Below are 22,119 nucleotides of genomic sequence, written 5' to 3'. Positions count from 1 at the left end.
GTAGGGGGAGAGACCCCCAGTACTGCAGAGTATTACACCTGTAGGGGGAGAGACCCCAGTACTGCAGAGTATTACACCTGTAGGAGGAGAGGCCCTCAGTACTGCAGAGTATTACACCTGTAGGGGGAGAGGACCCCAGTACTGCAGAGTATTACACCTGTAGGGGGAGAGACCCCCAGTACTGCAGAGTATTACACCTGTAGGAGGAGAGGCCCCAGTACTGCAGAGTATTACACCTGTAGGAGGAGAGGACCTCCAGTACTGCAGAGTATTACACCTGCAGGAGGAGAGGCCCCAGTACTGCAGAGTATTACACCTGCAGGAGGAGAGACCCCCAGTACTGCAGAGTATTACACCTGTAGGAGGAGAGACCCCAGTACTGCAGAGTATTACACCTGCAGGAGGAGAGACCCCCAGTACTGCAGAGTATTACACCTGCAGGAGGAGAGACCCCCCAGTACTGCAGAGTGTTACACCTGTAGGAGGTGGGACCCCCAGTACTGCAGAGTATTACACCTGTAGGAGGAGAGACCCCAGTACTGCAGAGTATTACACCTGTAGGAGGAGAGACCCCAGTACTGCAGAGTATTACACCTGCAGGAGGAGAGACCCCCAGTACTGCAGAGTATTACACCTGCAGGAGGAGAGACCCCCCAGTACTGCAGAGTGTTACACCTGTAGGAGGTGGGACCCCCAGTACTGCAGAGTATTACACCTGTAGGAGGAGAGACCCCAGTACTGCAGAGTATTACACCTGTAGGGGGAGAGACCCCCAGTACTGCAGAGTATTACACCTGTAGGGGGAGAGGCCCCCAGTACTGCAGAGTATTACACCTGTAGGGGGAGAGACCCCCAGTACTGCAGAGTATTACACCTGTAGGAGGTGGGACCCCCAATACTGCAGAGTATTACACCTGTAGGGGGAGAGGCCTCCAGTACTGCAGAGTATTACACCTGTAGGGGGAGAGGCCCCCAGTACTGCAGAGTATTACACCTGTAGGGGGAGAGGCCCCCAGTACTGCAGAGTATTACACCTGTAGGGGAGAGACCCCCAGTACTGCAGAGTATTACACCTGTAGGAGGAGAGGCCCCCAGTACTGCAGAGTATTACACCTGTAGGGGGAGAGACCCCCAGTACTGCAGAGTATTACACCTGTAGGAGGCGGGACCCCCACTGTCTTTGGAATCAGTAATCATACTACCCACTAGTGACTGTTTTGGTACCGCTGTAAGAGCCAATGGAAACAGAAGCCGTGCAGCGCAAGCGCGTCTAATGGAAGGAGAAGGCAGCGTTAGACAGCACCATGGTGACGAGGACGCCAGCGCAGGGAAGGTAAGTGTATAACTTCTTTATGGCTCATATTTAATGCACGATGTACATTACAAAGTGCATTAATATGGCCATACAGAAGTGTATAGCCCCACTTGGTGCCGCGGGACAACCCCTTTAGGCCGCCTGCACACGGGCGGATTTCCCGCAGGATTTCCGCCGCTCAAAGCCTGCATAGGATTGTGTTAACAAACGCACTCCTATGCAGACGGCCGCGGTCTGGCCGCGCAAAATATCGTGCGGCAAACAAACCGCGGCAGGTCCTATTTCTGTGCGGGGCTCGCAGAGCCTCGCACAGAAACGTCACTCACCCGGCCGCCGGCTCCGATCTGCGCCGCAGCTGGCACATGAAAGAGCCGGGGCCGCCGGGCGCGGGTGAGTACACGCTCGTCTCTGCAGGCGCTCAGGTCAGGTCCCGCAGTGAATATTCTCGCCGCCAGATCCAACCCGCTCGTCTGCAGGCGGTCTAAGCAGTGGCGGGATTTAAAAATCCCAGCCTCCTGAAAGGGCTATGCTGATTGGCTGAGCGCTCAGCCAATCACAGGCAGCACATAGCCACTCATGCTGCTGCCGGCCTCATTGGAAACACTGGGTGATAGCGCAGATATAGTGCTGCCAGGCTGCAGGGAGTGGGAAGCCCGAGGAAGGCAGCGCAGTCATGGGCAGCGCTAGTGGGCAGGCATCCTTCATAGTGTCACAGCTGCCGACAGCCCAGAGCTCCTCCCACTGCAGCAGGTCACATGTCTGGTCACATGGGTGTGACGTCACCACAGGTCCTGTAACCACCAGACATAACATAGCTGCCGGGATCTGTGAGACCAGTGTGCCCGGGACTACTGACTGTAAGTGCTGCCGCGACTATAGTCATAGGTGCATACAGGGGAGGTGGGTGCTCCTCACAATATATACACAGAGAGGAGGTAGGTGCTCCTCACAATATATACAGAGAGAGGGGAGGTAGGTGCTCCACACAATATATACAGAGAGGGGGGAGGTAGGTGCTCCTCACAATATATACAGATAGAGGGGAGGTAGGTAGGTGCTGCACAGTATATATACAGAGAGGGGAGGTAGGTGCTCCTCACAATATATACAGAGAGGGGAGGTAGGTGCTCCTCACAATATATACACACAGAGAGGGGAGGTAGGTGCTCCTCAGTATATATACAGAGAGGGGGGAGGTAGGTGCTCCTCACAATATATACACAGAGAGGGGAGGTAGGTGCTCCTCACAATATATACAGAGAGGGGAGGTAGGTGCTCCTCAGTATATATACAGAGAGGGGGGAGGTAGGTGCTCCTCACAATATATACACAGAGAGGGGAGGTAGGTGCTCCTCACAATATATACAGAGAGGGGAGGTAGGTGCTCCTCAGTATATATACAGAGAGGGGGGAGGTAGGTGCTCCTCAGTATGTATACACAGAGAGGGGGGAGGTAGGTGCTCCTCAGTATATATACAGAGAGGGGGGAGGTAGGTGCTCCTCAGTATATATACAGAGAGAGGGGAGGTAGGTGCTCCTCAGTATATATACAGAGAGAGGGGAGGTAGGTGCTCCTCAGTATATATACAGAGAGAGGGGAGGTAGGTGCTCCTCAGTATATACAGAGAGAGGGGAGGTAGGTGCTCCTCAGTATATATACAGAGAGAGGGAAGGTAGGTGCTCCTCAGTGTATACACAGAGAGGGGGAGGTAGGTGCTCCTCAGTATATATACAGAGAGGGGGGAGGTAGGTGCTCCTCAGTATGTATACACAGAGAGAGGGGAGGTAGGTGCTCCTCACAATATATACAGAGAGAGGGGAGGTAGGTGCTCCTCACAATATATACAGAGAGAGGGGAGGTAGGTGCTCCTCAGTATATATACAGAGAGGGGGGAGGTAGGTGCTCCTCAGTATATATACAGAGAGGGGGGAGGTAGGTGCTCCTCAGTATATATACAGAGGGGGGAGGTAGGTGCTCCTCAGTATATATACAGAGAGGGGAGGTAGGTGCTCCTCAGTATATATACAGAGAGGGGAGGTAGGTGCTCCTCAGTATATATACAGAGAGGGGAGGTAGGTGCTCCTCAGTATATATACAGAGAGGGGAGGTAGGTGCTCCTCAGTATATATACAGAGAGGGGAGGTAGGTGCTCCTCAGTATATACACAGAGAGGGGAGGTAGGTGCTCCTCAGTATATATACAGAGAGGGGAGGTAGGTGCTCCTCAGTATATACACAGAGAGGGGAGGTAGGTGCTCCTCACAATATATACAGAGAGGGGGGAGGTAGGTGCTCCTCAGTATATACACAGAGAGGGGGGAGGTAGGTGCTCCTCAGTATATATACAGAGAGGGGGAGGTAGGTGCTCCTCAGTATATACACAGAGAGGGGGGAGGTAGGTGCTCCTCAGTATATACACAGAGAGGGGGGAGGTAGGTGCTCCTCAGTATATATACAGAGAGGGGGAGGTAGGTGCTCCTCAGTATATACACAGAGAGGGGGGAGGTAGGTGCTCCTCAGTATATACACAGAGAGGGGGGAGGTAGGTGCTCCTCAGTATATACACAGAGAGGGGGGAGGTAGGTGCTCCTCAGTATATACACAGAGAGGGGGGAGGTAGGTGCTCCTCAGTATATACACAGAGAGGGGGGAGGTAGGTGCTCCTCAGTATGTATACACAGAGAGGGGGAGGTAGGTGCTCCTCAGTATGTATACACAGAGAGGGGGGAGGTAGGTGCTCCTCAGTATGTATACACAGAGAGGGGGGAGGTAGGTGCTCCTCAGTATGTATACACAGAGAGGGGGGAGGTAGGTGCTCCTCAGTATGTATACACAGAGAGGGGGGAGGTAGGTGCTCCTCAGTATGTATACACAGAGAGGGGGGAGGTAGGTGCTCCTCAGTATGTATACACAGAGAGGGGGGAGGTAGGTGCTCCTCAGTATGTATACACAGAGATGGGGGAGGTAGGTGCTCCTCAGTATGTATACACAGAGAGGGGGGAGGTAGGTGCTCCTCAGTATGTATACACAGAGAGGGGGGAGGTAGGTGCTCCTCAGTATGTATACACAGAGAGGGGGGAGGTAGGTGCTCCTCAGTATGTATACACAGAGAGGGGGGAGGTAGGTGCTCCTCAGTATGTATACACAGAGAGGGGGGAGGTAGGTGCTCCTCAGTATGTATACACAGAGAGGGGGGAGGTAGGTGCTCCTCAGTATGTATACACAGAGAGGGGGGAGGTAGGTGCTCCTCAGTATGTATACACAGAGAGGGGGGAGGTAGGTGCTCCTCAGTATGTATACACAGAGAGGGGGGAGGTAGGTGCTCCTCAGTATGTATACACAGAGAGGGGGGAGGTAGGTGCTCCTCAGTATGTATACACAGAGAGGGGGGAGGTAGGTGCTCCTCAGTATGTATACACAGAGAGGGGGGAGGTAGGTGCTCCTCAGTATGTATACACAGAGAGGGGGGAGGTAGGTGCTCCTCAGTATGTATACACAGAGAGGGGGGAGGTAGGTGCTCCTCAGTATGTATACACAGAGAGGGGGGAGGTAGGTGCTCCTCAGTATGTATACACAGAGAGGGGGGAGGTAGGTGCTCCTCAGTATGTATACACAGAGAGGGGGGAGGTAGGTGCTCCTCAGTATGTATACACAGAGAGGGGGGAGGTAGGTGCTCCTCAGTATGTATACACAGAGATGGGGGAGGTAGGTGCTCCTCAGTATGTATACACAGAGAGGGGGGAGGTAGGTGCTCCTCAGTATGTATACACAGAGAGGGGGGAGGTAGGTGCTCCTCAGTATGTATACACAGAGAGGGGGGAGGTAGGTGCTCCTCAGTATGTATACACAGAGAGGGGGGAGGTAGGTGCTCCTCAGTATGTATACACAGAGAGGGGGGAGGTAGGTGCTCCTCAGTATGTATACACAGAGAGGGGGGAGGTAGGTGCTCCTCAGTATGTATACACAGAGAGGGGGGAGGTAGGTGCTCCTCAGTATGTATACACAGAGAGGGGGGAGGTAGGTGCTCCTCAGTATGTATACACAGAGAGGGGGGAGGTAGGTGCTCCTCAGTATGTATACACAGAGAGGGGGGAGGTAGGTGCTCCTCAGTATGTATACACAGAGAGGGGGGAGGTAGGTGCTCCTCAGTATGTATACACAGAGAGGGGGGAGGTAGGTGCTCCTCAGTATGTATACACAGAGAGGGGGGAGGTAGGTGCTCCTCAGTATGTATACACAGAGAGGGGGGAGGTAGGTGCTCCTCAGTATGTATACACAGAGAGGGGGGAGGTAGGTGCTCCTCAGTATGTATACACAGAGAGGGGGGAGGTAGGTGCTCCTCAGTATGTATACACAGAGAGGGGGGAGGTAGGTGCTCCTCAGTATGTATACACAGAGAGGGGGGAGGTAGGTGCTCCTCAGTATGTATACACAGAGAGGGGGGAGGTAGGTGCTCCTCAGTATGTATACACAGAGAGGGGGGAGGTAGGTGCTCCTCAGTATGTATACACAGAGAGGGGGGAGGTAGGTGCTCCTCAGTATGTATACACAGAGATGGGGGAGGTAGGTGCTCCTCAGTATGTATACACAGAGAGGGGGGAGGTAGGTGCTCCTCAGTATGTATACACAGAGAGGGGGGAGGTAGGTGCTCCTCAGTATGTATACACAGAGAGGGGGGAGGTAGGTGCTCCTCAGTATGTATACACAGAGAGGGGGGAGGTAGGTGCTCCTCAGTATGTATACACAGAGAGGGGGGAGGTAGGTGCTCCTCAGTATGTATACACAGAGAGGGGGGAGGTAGGTGCTCCTCAGTATGTATACACAGAGAGGGGGGAGGTAGGTGCTCCTCAGTATGTATACACAGAGAGGGGGGAGGTAGGTGCTCCTCAGTATGTATACACAGAGAGGGGGGAGGTAGGTGCTCCTCAGTATGTATACACAGAGAGGGGGGAGGTAGGTGCTCCTCAGTATGTATACACAGAGAGGGGGGAGGTAGGTGCTCCTCAGTATGTATACACAGAGAGGGGGGAGGTAGGTGCTCCTCAGTATGTATACACAGAGAGGGGGGAGGTAGGTGCTCCTCAGTATGTATACACAGAGAGGGGGGAGGTAGGTGCTCCTCAGTATGTATACACAGAGAGGGGGGAGGTAGGTGCTCCTCAGTATGTATACACAGAGAGGGGGGAGGTAGGTGCTCCTCAGTATGTATACACAGATAGGGGGGAGGTAGGTGCTCCTCAGTATGTATACACAGAGAGGGGGGAGGTAGGTGCTCCTCAGTATTGTTAGCGCAAAATTCGCTATCTTAGATATACTGTGCGTTTCCAAATTAAGATAATATGTGCAGGCCTGGAGAGCCTTTCAAAGAAACACAAGGCTACATCATGTGCCCCAAAAAGCAAAAAAACTCTGTCTTTATTCAGCGCGCGTAAACTTAAATAATCTTAACACAGGAAATGAAGTAATTTACAGTTACAGTATTTAGGGAGCCGATTGGTTATTCTCAGAGGGAGGTATTTGTGAGGTAGCTTGTGATGTCATCCATCTGGGAGGAACTTCAGTGAGCACGCTCAGTTCATTCTTGAATTTAGCTTCATGAGAGAAACATCCTGTGTTTCTCCTCTCTGTTTGCCAAGGACAGAGACATTCCTATGCCATGTGCTTTCTGCCAGTTAGAACCGGTTTTTCCAGTTCTTGAGCACACGGCACTAGCTGTGGAGGTGGGGGGGGAGGTGATGTTCCCTTCTCCCAGAAGTTCAGACCATTATAGAAAATACATTATATTCACAGTTGATAACAGAAAATATATACAAAATGGTGAACATATAGGATATCTCCCACAATTCCCTCCTTTGTTGTGCGTATTTTCATTCTCCTGGATGGTTTTTCCTTCCTATTTGTGTTCTCGGGCCTTTCCCTACCACCTACAGGGGACCCTAGCTGTCACCTCCGCCATGTGGCTGCCTCCTGCCTTATCCCTTCCTACTGCTGGGTGATATCCAGGATATGGAAAATACCTCACAACACGTTACAGTTTCCCACCGGTATTCTAGGTAGATGGCTCCTGAAAGATTGATCTTTATTTCACGTTTTCTGCATAAGCCCCCTTGTTCATAGTTTAGATGATATAACATGTCTATTGTGATCGGCTTACCAAGGTGTGACTTCAGGTTACATTGTTTGTTACATGCTAACATTGGTCTGATTACACAATATGGCTGAAACATTGGTACACTTACTGCTACCTTATTGTATCTGTTGATATTTTTTTTTTTGTACTATTGCGGATTTTCTTAAAACAGCGACATTTTTACACTATGCCAGATTATCACAATCTTCTTTTAAAAACAAACTAGTATATTACTCTCTGCGTAATCCTGTTTCCAGCGCCATTTATGTATTGCTGCAAGGAGCAAGACTTAAGTTCAGATTACGCTTTTAAGCGAGTAAGACACTATAAAAGGTTTTACGATAAGAATTTATTAAAACCAAAATGATAATTGAGCATAGTGAATAATTGTCCTACATTTGTAAACTATCAGATCTATATACAAAACATAAAGGTTGCAGATGTCACATCACAAAGTATAAAGATAGCAAGTTACATTATTACCTAAAAGGTTACAGATCACATATTACCATCACCAGAGGTTCCCTCACTTCTAGGGGTTCAACAGATGTCATCCTAATCTGGTATTGAAGTGTCCGGACTACCCAGAGCTTCTCATCCTAGATTCCAAAAGCTACCACTCCTTAGTCCCTCTCCTGTCCTTCATACTAGTATAACTTGTTGAGTCATAGGCCATACTCTCCAAGCTTTGCAAACCAAGATGTTATCAGTCTGAGACCCCCCACCATCTGAAGTAGCCAGTTTCATTGATCAAAGGTTAAGAATCAACAACTCAATTCCCTAGACAATGCTGATGGTATCACAGGATTAACAAGACAACAGGTTCCTGGCCATACAATGTATATGGACAGAGCTCAAACAAACCTACAAATGGAATTGTAGTAAAAGCAGGTAGCATTGTTCTGTATAAGTAAGACCAATATACATATGTTAGACCTCTATCTTATACAAAGAACTAACAAGTCGCATACACATTTCACAGTTACATCAAAGCTTCCTACACCAAACAGGTTTGAAGGCCACATGAATGTTCATAGCTATTCGTATGTAAAATACAAAATGGAGGATGAAGGACAAAATGGAGGATGAAGGACAAAATGGAGGGCTACAAATAGCCAATTATATTTGCACCACAATCCACCCTTTGGCTATTTGTAGCCATCATACAACTATTTCATCAAGATACATAAAATTAGCATACAGTTTAGGGTTGGAATATGTCATGGTTTGATCTTCAAGTTCTATTAGCAATTTCCAAATATTTTCCATAATATATTACATAAACAACCAGATAATCTAATGTCACATTTATTACCATGTTCCCTGAATTTTCATTTGCTATCAACATAAAACCAATCTGATCAAATCTGGGCTCGAGAAAATAATGAAAAACAAAAAATTCAAAAACCGTTAGATGTTGAATACAAATGTCTCTTCCTGTAAAATAGTTTCTTCTTCTCTTGATCTTCTTTAGATCCTAAACCTATAGGATCTCCGATGCAGGGAAGCAGGGGGATTATTGTGCCCTCGCTGCTTTCCCTGGTTAGCCAAAGAACAGACCCTAAGTAGGAATCTGTCCGGCCCATTACATTGGTATCAAACAATCTTCTCCATTCTCCATATCCAGAAGTATCCGCAGCTGACTATAGAGCCCCTTTATTCCAATGTAGCAGCTGCCTCTGTACAGCATTTTGTTGCCCAAGGTCTTCAGGGAGGAGCGGTGATGCTTTGCCCTCCTTTGACGTCATCTGCTGGCGGTTATTGTGCAGAGTATGAGGATCACCCCAGTGGCAATTTAGCAGCAGTCGGGCACACTTGTCAGTTCTTCAGGCTCAGTTGAATAGTCATAGCGTGTGGACAGATGCAGCATGCACTTAGAGAAGATGACATTTCAAATCACAATTGAAAAAGTCCAAATGTCCTGGTGGAAATAACTCAGTTCATAAATGTTCTCAGTCCCAAATAAACTTGATCCAAAATAATGCAGTCCATGGCAAATCAAACAAAACAAAAACAAAATCACAATCTGGGGTCTTGTGTGCTTTTCTTCACCCCTTCATAAAAATAGATGAAACAAAAAAAAATCTGTAGGTCAAAATTATCAATGCAACAATCTCTGCCCAGAGGGACTTGATAAGTTTTCAGCTGTAGCAAATGAATATTTTTAATATTCCTAATCTTCCTACATTATAGCACAAATAATGTCTACATACAGTAGACATATCATTTAAACAAATAAAATAATATCAAATATTGCAAGTAAAATCAATCAAGTAACCATACAATAATCTTCAATTTATCATTATCATCAGCACTATTCTTGGTTTATCACATATGTTATTAAACACTGCAAACCAAGTTAATCAAATATATAACCCAATATTCCTAGATTTGTCATGATCCTCTTCATCAGTAGTTATGTATTTACCACATCCCTTATGAGGAAGAAGAGAAATGACAGCCCAATGACCGCAGGGGTCCTACATATACCAAAGGATTATGGGCCACATTTGTCTCCTTCCTTGATTATCTTTATGCAATGTCTGACATGAACCCAAATTAGCTTTTCTTGAGGTTTCACTGTGATCGTAGTGTTAACAGTACTTGAAAGGATTCTTTGCATTTTGATTTGGAAACACGGAGAATACACATTTATGAGTGACAGATGATATAACTCCTGATGTTAGGCACTCAATTGGGAGGTAAGGCCCTCCTTTTTGGCCTGGAATAGGCATAGGCCTATTACAGCAGCATTACCAAACAAAACCTTCATAGGGCCTCAACTTAGTCTTATATTTAGGCGTGGCTCTAACCAAGTAGATGACTAATAAAATGTTTACCTTTATTATTACTTATTACTTCTGGTGTACCTAAATATTCAAAATTACTTTCATAAAACATATTCTTAGGTCATATTTTTTTTTTTTTGTTAAATATTATTTATTTATTTATCTTTTTATTTCTCAAGCCACGCCTCCAAATAACATGAAAAGAGGTCTATGCAAACCAACAACTCCAAACACCTACCTGTGGTAGCTGTATGCTATCATCCTGCAGTCACTGATACAGATAGTCTGGCTCGCACCGAGAAGGTACCTTGACCAATTGGCCTGGATTCTAACGGGCGCATATCGTGCATCCCTGTACAAACCCTATTGCAGCAGTGTTGAACCCTGGGGTAAGCCAAGCAGAAGACACCATACCACACATTACCTCCTTGGATGAATGGGTTAGCTCAGGGATCAGGTGTGACATCATGGAGTACAGCGTGCAGGGGAGGCACAGGCTTTTACCTTTCTGCCAGACCCCAGTAGCATTCCGTTCGCTTTTCCACTCCTCCTTTTTCTTCTTTTGAGGCCTGTTCCTGTAATTCAAGCAACAGAGAAATATCTACACCTGTTTCAGGTGCAAGCAGGTTACAGCCGTTACCTCATTCAAGGGAAGGCAGGCTGCTGCGGTGCCTGCTCTCTGGTTCCTTCCAGCCTCAGTCATTGTCTCTGTGGCATAAGCCTGGACTCTGCTGATAAGTCACCTGTGCGGAAAGAGCTAAAACTTGTAGAACAAAGACACTGCTTCTGCGTTCTGGATTGGCTTACTTAAGGACCCCATGAAACTTCCACTGTGCCACATAAGATGTGAAATCGTGTACGATTCCCAATGTGTACCTTAAGTCGGTGCAGACACAAACAGTCTTACCTGCAGCCAGCTTACATATTTCAGTGAGCGCCATCACCTCTATTTCCTGAGTAACTGAGTCTCTCAGGAGGGAAAGAGTGGTTTTTGTATAATTACCTCTTTCTGTCGGTTACCACTGCATAGCCTGTTTTGCTTGTCCATTTCCTCAATATTTGGAACCATCTATGGGTAAAACTCAAGATTTACATTAATCATGGCAGTTACAACATTAATGTTAGGACCCCTAGTTTTCTGTTTTCATTAATCTTCAGACAATTGTACAATCATGTGCTTGCTATTAAATGTCATGGTCTGCACCTGCTGCCCCTTCTCTCAACCTTCTGAATTCAGTAAAAGACATGAAACGACATTTGGAACTCTACCCCTCTTGATTGCGATATGTGAGGGTGCTAGCAGGGCAGTCTCATACTTAGCTAGTCTGGAAGCTGAAAGATGTTTAGTTTGCACTCTATACAGTATTTTATGACCCCTTGAGGAAGCATGATAATAAGGGGCCCCACATCATTTCTGGTACCTGTACGAAAACATACTGCAAACAGGAGAGGAAATATTGTTATTACAAACTACAACCATAACAACTGCACCAATGATGGTAAACTACTGGTTTACTAAGGGACTCGTATCCCTGGATACCTTTTGGGATATACTCAAATTCTGTCATTAAAAATTTTCTTATTTTTCAAATGTAACGATTTTTCATGTAAAATACTGTTGTTAATTGAAAATGAGATACATTATAAAATAGAACTTTTGCTATTAATTTGACTAAAGTACTTATCAGGTGTCCCAAGTACACAATTACCTCATTTTAGTATCTTAATTCAATGATATTCAAAATAAATACAACTCAATATTTTTAAATTCTCCCCATACTCAAAGAACCTATATATATATATACTGCGGCAATCCTGGACTATTATCTCACACAACTACCCTCAGAAATAAATTAGATGCCCCTCCTTTGGCCACCTACATTTGTTCAAGTGAGAGACTTAACATGGAGTCTAAGAGTGACCTTCCCTCTATACATTACCACAATATACATATATATACATGAACATCCACTTAAATGGAGACACACTTCTCTCCTAGGCTGGTCTGTGTGGAGGGTGGAGCAAGACCTCTTCCTATTGTTCTTCCCATCTCCTTACATCACCTAGCTCCACCCCCTGTGGTCTGGCTCAGCGTTTTGTCTTTCTTGCCTCATTTAGTTTCTAGCCACCGGACAGTATACACCATGTAACACAATCTAACTCTCATACGGGCCCTTCATTTATACCCACAAATTCACACTCACTGGGGTTTCCACTCACCCATATATACAGACTGCTAAGTATCTCATGTGAAGTAGAAACTGGGATTGTATTTACTGTACATAGAACTTCCCATATTGAACAAAGTATATATATAAGAAAAACTCTTATGTACCGCGGTTTTTACATATTTTGTCCAGCATAGGCTATCCAATGACAAACATAATACAACTTATGCCCATTTCCACCCACATACTTATATCCACCACTCCAGATAGCAGCTATTATCACCGTTCATTGTTAAACCTTCTACCTTTCTCTTAACTCATTGACTTCCTTTTTCCTTCCCCATTTTTGTGTGTCCAGTTATGTTTTTACAAACAAAACATCATCTCATTGAATTTGCTTGCGAGTCTTAGATTTTTCTCACACCTCACGACGCAGGTTTGGCTTATCTCACTAATAAGCACTTACAGTTTCGACCCTGCTCTTTTATGTCGTAATTAGAAAAATCCTATTATTATTGAGATTCTCTCATCCCACATCTCGTAGCACAAACTTTTACTTTTGGCACTAGTCCTCAAAAAATTCGTTGGGCCCACTACAATTGGATAGGAATCTCGGCCGGCTCACTCTTCCATCAGACATGCCTCTCTGCTGTCTGGTATCAATTACTCCAAGCCAAAATCCTTTGAGTTGATGACTACTAGCATGGCAAATGAAAGCACTCCATGTGCACCCCTCCCCCCACATAACAAAGGGAGACCTCTTCAGCCACATGTTGCACAATGGACACTCTCTGACCGCATGGACACACGACTGTTTTTAACCAGAATCACTACTATAACCTTCAGCTAAAATTGCTTACATCAACTTTCCTTTTTGCTTTCTTTTTAACAAGTTATACTACACATTCTTTGTTCCTTATTAACCTGCACAGTCTGTTCACACCATTCACTTCTACAGAGAATATATAAACCCCCATAGCTCACACCTTCTTTCACTCAGGACATTTCTTCACAGACAACATAAAAACAACACAGTATATCTATTTCATAGTTCTTTAGATACAGACTTTTCATATTTCAACTCACCCGGCCTGGGGCGGATCATAGCAGAGAGGGAGAGATGGGACAGGTACAAGAATAACTTATTACCTTGTTTGAGCTCATTATCTGTCCGTCTCTGCTTCGAAGTCCCCTTGTGTCCGGATAACGATGAAATATCTTCATATCTCTGTATCTTCATTATCCCAGCAGTGCCTCCAAATTTGTTAGCGCAAAATTCGCTATCTTAGATATACTGTGCGTTTCCAAATTAAGATAATATGTGCAGGCCTGGAGAGCCTTTCAAAGAAACACAAGGCTACATCATGTGCCCCAAAAAGCAAAAAAACTCTGTCTTTATTCAGCGCGCGTAAACTTAAATAATCTTAACACAGGAAATGAAGTAATTTACAGTTACAGTATTTAGGGAGCCGATTGGTTATTCTCAGAGGGAGGTATTTGTGAGGTAGCTTGTGATGTCATCCATCTGGGAGGAACTTCAGTGAGCACGCTCAGTTCATTCTTGAATTTAGCTTCATGAGAGAAACATCCTGTGTTTCTCCTCTCTGTTTGCCAAGGACAGAGACATTCCTATGCCATGTGCTTTCTGCCAGTTAGAACCGGTTTTTCCAGTTCTTGAGCACACGGCACTAGCTGTGGAGGTGGGGGGGGAGGTGATGTTCCCTTCTCCCAGAAGTTCAGACCATTATAGAAAATACATTATATTCACAGTTGATAACAGAAAATATATACAAAATGGTGAACATATAGGATATCTCCCACAGTATGTATACACAGAGAGGGGGGAGGTAGGTGCTCCTCAGTATGTATACACAGAGAGGGGGGAGGTAGGTGCTCCTCAGTATGTATACACAGAGAGGGGGGAGGTAGGTGCTCCTCAGTATGTATACACAGAGGGGGGGGAGGTAGGTGCTCCTCAGTATGTATACACAGAGAGGGGGGAGGTAGGTGCTCCTCAGTATGTATACACAGAGAGGGGGGAGGTAGGTGCTCCTCAGTATGTATACACAGAGAGGGGGGAGGTAGGTGCTCCTCAGTATGTATACACAGAGAGGGGGGAGGTAGGTGCTCCTCAGTATGTATACACAGAGAGGGGGGAGGTAGGTGCTCCTCAGTATGTATACACAGAGAGGGGGGAGGTAGGTGCTCCTCAGTATGTATACACAGAGAGGGGGGAGGTAGGTGCTCCTCAGTATGTATACACAGAGATGGGGGAGGTAGGTGCTCCTCAGTATGTATACACAGAGAGGGGGGAGGTAGGTGCTCCTCAGTATGTATACACAGAGAGGGGGGAGGTAGGTGCTCCTCAGTATGTATACACAGAGAGGGGGGAGGTAGGTGCTCCTCAGTATGTATACACAGAGAGGGGGGAGGTAGGTGCTCCTCAGTATGTATACACAGAGAGGGGGGAGGTAGGTGCTCCTCAGTATGTATACACAGAGAGGGGGGAGGTAGGTGCTCCTCAGTATGTATACACAGAGAGGGGGGAGGTAGGTGCTCCTCAGTATGTATACACAGAGAGGGGGGAGGTAGGTGCTCCTCAGTATGTATACACAGAGAGGGGGGAGGTAGGTGCTCCTCAGTATGTATACACAGAGAGGGGGGAGGTAGGTGCTCCTCAGTATGTATACACAGAGAGGGGGGAGGTAGGTGCTCCTCAGTATGTATACACAGAGAGGGGGGAGGTAGGTGCTCCTCAGTATGTATACACAGAGAGGGGGGAGGTAGGTGCTCCTCAGTATGTATACACAGAGAGGGGGGAGGTAGGTGCTCCTCAGTATGTATACACAGAGAGGGGGGAGGTAGGTGCTCCTCAGTATGTATACACAGAGAGGGGGGAGGTAGGTGCTCCTCAGTATGTATACACAGAGAGGGGGGAGGTAGGTGCTCCTCAGTATGTATACACAGAGAGGGGGGAGGTAGGTGCTCCTCAGTATGTATACACAGAGAGGGGGGAGGTAGGTGCTCCTCAGTATGTATACACAGAGAGGGGGGAGGTAGGTGCTCCTCAGTATGTATACACAGAGAGGGGGGAGGTAGGTGCTCCTCAGTATATACACACAGAGGGGAGGTAGGTGCTCCTCAGTATATACACACAGAGGGGAGGTAGATTCTCCTCAGTATATACACACAGAGGTGAGGTAGATTCTCCTCAGTATATACACATAGAGGGGAGGTAGATTCTCCTCAGTATATACACATAGAGGGGAGGTAGATTCTCCTCAGTATATACACATAGAGGGGAGGTAGATTCTCCTCAGTATATACACATAGAGGGGAGGTAGATTCCCCTCAGTATATACACATAGAGGGGAGGTAGATTCTCCTCAGTATATACACATAGAGGGGAGGTAGATTCTCCTCAGTATATACACATAGTGGGGAGGTAGATTCTCCTCAGTATATACACATAGAGGGGAGGTAGATTCTCCTCAGTATATACACATAGAGGGGAGGTAGATTCCCCTCAGTATATACACATAGAGGTGAGGTAGATTCTCCTCAGTATATACACATAGAGGGGAGGTAGATTCTCCTCAGTATATACACATAGAGGGGAGGTAGATTCTCCTCAGTATATACACATAGAGGGGAGGTAGATTCTCCTCAGTATATACACATAGAGGGGAGGTAGATTCTCCTCAGTATATACACATAGAGGGGAGGTAGATTCTCCTCAGTATATACACATAGAGGGGAGGTAGATTCCCCTCAGTATATACACATAGAGGGGAGGTAGATTCTCCTCAGTATATACACATAGAGGGGAGGTAGATTCTCCTCAGTATATACACATAGAGGGGAGGTAGATTCTCCTCAGTATATACACATAGAGGGGAGGTAGATTCTCCTCAGTATATACACATAGAGATGAGGTAGATTCTCCTCAGTATATACACATAGAGGGGAGGTAGATTCTCCTCAGTATATACACATAGAGGGGAGGTAGATTCCCCTCAGTATATACACATAGAGGGGAGGTAGATTCCCCTCAGTATATACACATAGAGGGGAGGTAGATTCTCCTCAGTATATACACATAGAGGGGAGGTAGATTCTCCTCAGTATATACACATAGAGGGGAGGTAGATTCTCCTCAGTATATACACATAGAGGGGAGGTAGATTCCCCTCAGTATATACACATAGAGGGGAGGTAGATTCCCCTCAGTATATACACATAGAGGTGAGGTAGATTCTCCTCAGTATATACACATAGAGGTGAGGTAGATTCTCCTCAGTATATACACAGAGGGGAGGTAGATTTTCCTCAGTATATACACACAGAGGGGAGGTAGATTTTCCTCAGTATATACACACAGAGGGGAGGTAGATTCTCCTCAGTATATACACACAGAGGGGAGGTAGATTCTCCTCAGTATATACACACAGAGGGGAGGTAGATTCTCCTCAGTATATACACATAGAGGGGAGGTAGATTCTCCTCAGTATATGCACAGATGGGTTCAGTAGATTCTCCTCAGTATATACACATAGAGGTGAGGTAGATTCTCCTCAGTATATACACAGAGGGGAGGTAGATTCTCCTCAGTATATACACACAGAGGGGAGGTAGATTCTCCTCAGTATATACACAGAGGGGAGGTAGATTCTCCTCAGTATATACACAGAGGGGAGGTAGATTCTCCTCAGTATATACACACAGAGGGGAGGTAGATTCTCCTCAGTATATACACATAGAGGGGAGGTAGATTCTCCTCAGTATATGCACAGATGGGTTCAGTAGATTCTCCTCAGTATATACACATAGAGGTGAGGTAGATTCTACTCAGTATATACACATAGAGGTGAGGTAGATTCTCCTCAGTATATACACATAGAGGTGAGGTAGATTCTCCTCAGTATATACACATAGAGGTGAGGCAGATTCTCCTCAGTATATACACAGAGATGAGGTAGATTCTCCTCAGTATATACACATAGAGGTGAGGTAGATTCTCCTCAGTATATACACATAGAGGTGAGGTAGATTCTCCTCAGTATATACACATAGAGGTGAGGTAGATTCTCCTCAGTATATACACATAGAGGTGAGGCAGATTCTCCTCAGTATATACACACAGAGGGGAGGTAGATTCTCCTCAGTATATACACACAGAGGGGAGGTAGATTCTCCTCAGTATATACACAGAGGGGAGGTAGATTCTCCTCAGTATATACACGTAGAGGTGAGGTAGATTCTCCTCAGTATATACACGTAGAGGGGAGGTAGATTCTCCTCAGTATATGCACAGATGGGTTCAGTAGATTCTCCTCAGTATATACACATAGAGGTGAGGTAGATTCTACTCAGTATATACACATAGAGGTGAGGTAGATTCTCCTCAGTATATACACATAGAGGTGAGGTAGATTCTCCTCAGTATATACACATAGAGGTGAGGCAGATTCTCCTCAGTATATACACAGAGATGAGGTAGATTCTCCTCAGTATATACACATAGAGGTGAGGTAGATTCTCCTCAGTATATACACATAGAGGTGAGGTAGATTCTCCTCAGTATATACACATAGAGGGGAGGTAGATTCTCCTCAGTATATACACATAGAGGGGAGGTAGATTCCCCTCAGTATATACACATAGAGGTGAGGTAGATTCTCCTCAGTATATACACATAGAGGGGAGGTAGATTCTCCTCAGTATATACACATAGAGGGGAGGTAGATTCTCCTCAGTATATACACATAGAGGGGAGGTAGATTCTCCTCAGTATATACACATAGAGGGGAGGTAGATTCCCCTCAGTATATACACAAAGAGGTGAGGTAGATTCTCCTCAGTATATACACATAGAGGGGAGGTAGATTCTCCTCAGTATATACACATAGAGGGGAGGTAGATTCTCCTCAGTATATACACATAGAGGGGAGGTAGATTCTCCTCAGTATATACACATAGAGGGGAGGTAGATTCTCCTCAGTATATACACATAGAGGGGAGGTAGATTCTCCTCAGTATATACACATAGAGGGGAGGTAGATTCTCCTCATTATATACACATAGAGGGGAGGTAGATTCCCCTCAGTATATACACATAGAGGTGAGGTAGATTCCCCTCAGTATATACACATAGAGGGGAGGTAGATTCTCCTCAGTATATACACATAGAGGGGAGGTAGATTCCCCTCAGTATATACACATAGAGGGGAGGTAGATTCCCCTCAGTATATACACATAGAGGTGAGGTAGATTCTCCTCAGTATATACACATAGAGGTGAGGTAGATTCTCCTCAGTATATACACATAGAGGTGAGGTAGATTCTCCTCAGTATATACACAGAGGGGAGGTAGATTCTCCTCAGTATATACACAGAGGGGAGGTAGATTTTCCTCAGTATATACACACAGAGGGGAGGTAGATTCTCCTCAGTATATACACACAGAGGGGAGGTAGATTCTCCTCAGTATATACACATAGAGGTGAGGTAGATTCTCCTCAGTATATGCACAGATGGGTTCAGTAGATTCTCCTCAGTATATACACATAGAGGTGAGGTAGATTCTCCTCAGTATATACACACAGAGGGGAGGTAGATTCTCCTCAGTATATACACACAGAGGGGAGGTAGATTCTCCTCAGTATATACACACAGAGGGGAGGTAGATTCTCCTCAGTATATACACAGAGGGGAGGTAGATTCTCCTCAGTATATACACACAGAGGGGAGGTAGATTCTCCTCAGTATATACACATAGAGGGGAGGTAGATTCTCCTCAGTATATGCACAGATGGGTTCAGTAGATTCTCCTCAGTATATACACATAGAGGTGAGGTAGATTCTACTCAGTATATACACATAGAGGTGAGGTAGATTCTCCTCAGTATATACACATAGAGGTGAGGTAGATTCTCCTCAGTATATACACATAGAGGTGAGGCAGATTCTACTCAGTATATACACAGAGATGAGGTAGATTCTCCTCAGTATATACACATAGAGGTGAGGTAGATTCTCCTCAGTATATACACATAGAGGTGAGGTAGATTCTCCTCAGTATATACACATAGAGGGGAGGTAGATTCTTCTCAGTATATACACAGAGGGGAGGTAGATTCTCCTCAGTATATACACACAGAGGGGAGGTAGATTCTCCTCAGTATATACACAGAGGGGAGGTAGATTCTCCTCAGTATATACACACAGAGGGGAGGTAGATTCTCCTCAGTATATACACATAGAGGGGAGGTAGATTCTCCTCAGTATATGCACAGATGGGTTCAGTAGATTCTCCTCAGTATATACACATAGAGGTGAGGTAGATTCTCCTCAGTATATACACATAGAGGTGAGGTAGATTCTCCTCAGTATATACACATAGAGGTGAGGTAGATTCTCCTCAGTATATACACATAGAGGTGAGGTAGATTCTCCTCAGTATATACACATAGAGGTGAGGCAGATTCTCCTCAGTATATACACACAGAGGGGAGGTAGATTCTCCTCAGTATATACACAGAGGGGAGGTAGATTCTCCTCAGTATATACACGTAGAGGTGAGGTAGATTCTCCTCAGTATATACACATAGAGGGGAGGTAGATTCTCCTCAGTATATGCACAGATGGGTTCAGTAGATTCTCCTCAGTATATACACATAGAGGTGAGGCAGATTCTCCTCAGTATATACACATAGAGGGGAGGTAGATTCTCCTCAGTATATACACATAGAGGTGAGGTAGATTCTCCTCAGTATATACACACAGAGGGGAGGTAGATTCTCCTCAGTATATACACACAGAGGGGAGGTAGATTCTCCTCAGTATATACACAGAGGGGAGGTAGATTCTCCTCAGTATATACACACAGAGGGGAGGTAGATTCTCCTCAGTATATACACATAGAGGGGAGGTAGATTCTCCTCAGTATATGCACAGATGGGTTCAGTAGATTCTCCTCAGTATATACACATAGAGGTGAGGTAGATTCTACTCAGTATATACACATAGAGGTGAGGTAGATTCTCCTCAGTATATACACATAGAGGTGAGGTAGATTCTCCTCAGTATATACACATAGAGGTGAGGCAGATTCTACTCAGTATATACACAGAGATGAGGTAGATTCTCCTCAGTATATACACATAGAGGTGAGGTAGATTCTCCTCAGTATATACACATAGAGGTGAGGTAGATTCTCCTCAGTATATACACATAGAGGGGAGGTAGATTCTCCTCAGTATATACACAGAGGGGAGGTAGATTCTCCTCAGTATATACACACAGAGGGGAGGTAGATTCTCCTCAGTATATACACAGAGGGGAGGTAGATTCTCCTCAGTATATACACACAGAGGGGAGGTAGATTCTCCTCAGTATATACACATAGAGGGGAGGTAGATTCTCCTCAGTATATGCACAGATGGGTTCAGTAGATTCTCCTCAGTATATACACATAGAGGTGAGGTAGATTCTCCTCAGTATATACACATAGAGGTGAGGTAGATTCTCCTCAGTATATACACATAGAGGTGAGGTAGATTCTCCTCAGTATATACACATAGAGGTGAGGCAGATTCTCCTCAGTATATACACACAGAGGGGAGGTAGATTCTCCTCAGTATATACACAGAGGGGAGGTAGATTCTCCTCAGTATATACACGTAGAGGTGAGGTAGATTCTCCTCAGTATATACACATAGAGGGGAGGTAGATTCTCCTCAGTATATGCACAGATGGGTTCAGTAGATTCTCCTCAGTATATACACATAGAGGTGAGGCAGATTCTCCTCAGTATATACACAGAGATGAGGTAGATTCTCCTCAGTATATACACATAGAGGTGAGGTAGATTCTCCTCAGTATATACACATAGAGGTGAGGTAGATTCTCCTCAGTATATACACACAGAGGTGAGGTAGATACTCCTCAGTATATACACATAGAGGGGAGGTAGATTCCCCTCAGTATATACACATAGAGGGGAGGTAGATTCTCCTCAGTATATACACATAGAGGGGAGGTAGATTCTCCTCAGTATATACACAGAGAGGGGAGGTAGATTCTCCTCAGTATATACACATATTTTATTGGCAATGAGTGTGTGCTTGTCTGTGTGTGTGTGTGTGTGTGTGTATATATATATACTCCTTATAGGGGCGGGATGTTCCGGACAGTCAGTGTATATTTATAGATGGATACACACACCATCTCCCTGATATAAGATAGTGTCTTCTATTAGTTTTTACCCCATATGATGCCCCCGGTTACATGTTAGTGGAGGCCCTATGTTCCTTATGTAGCACACTTGGCCCTGGTCCCTCCCGCTGCTCTCCAAGTTTCTGATGCGGCTCCCATAGAGAATCACTTTCTGGTTACAAGATTCATAAATCCCGCCTCCGCGAAGTGATGGCTGTGATTGGTTTATCGAGTGCTGCTCAACCAATTAATGCAGCGCTCCATGTACCAAAGTGTTGGCTGTGATTGGTGGAACGAGCACTGCATTATTTGGCTGAGCAGTGCTCGAATCACACATCACAGCCATCATGTTGTGGGGCTTGAAATATAAGCCCTACTCTGAAAATAAGCCCTAGTTACATTTCATTAAAAAAAAGATTACCTAGCAGGCTTGGCCCCTGCCGCTGCTCTCCTGCGCTGCTTCCGCTATCTGTGACAGCTTATACAAGATCACTTCCTGTA

At 45.6% G+C, this 22,119-nt stretch overlaps 3 protein-coding genes across 4 annotated transcripts in view; 1 reads left to right on the top strand and 2 right to left on the bottom strand.

Moving 5' to 3' along the window:
- Nucleotides 1–22,119, bottom strand: part of LOC136572293 (zinc finger protein 420-like) — a 282,528-nt gene that overhangs the window by 68,307 nt on the left and 192,102 nt on the right. The gene's annotated exons all lie outside the window — the stretch shown is intronic.
- LOC136572292 (zinc finger protein 850-like) overlaps nucleotides 1–22,119 on the bottom strand; it is a 722,303-nt gene that overhangs the window by 548,916 nt on the left and 151,268 nt on the right. The window lies entirely within an intron of this gene.
- Nucleotides 2,093–22,119, top strand: part of LOC136572294 (zinc finger protein 665-like) — a 343,948-nt gene continuing 323,921 nt past the window's right edge. Inside the window, exon 1 of the mRNA XM_066572750.1 lies at nucleotides 2,093–2,172. The gene's annotated coding sequence lies outside the window, so the exon portion shown is untranslated. The remainder of the gene's footprint in view (nucleotides 2,173–22,119) is intronic.

This window comes from Eleutherodactylus coqui, chromosome 7 (assembly GCF_035609145.1).
Source record: "Eleutherodactylus coqui strain aEleCoq1 chromosome 7, aEleCoq1.hap1, whole genome shotgun sequence".
In the NCBI taxonomy this organism is placed as follows: domain Eukaryota; kingdom Metazoa; phylum Chordata; class Amphibia; order Anura; family Eleutherodactylidae; genus Eleutherodactylus; species Eleutherodactylus coqui.
Note: the sequence above shows the minus strand (reverse complement) of the source record. Positions and strands in the feature narration are given on the sequence as shown.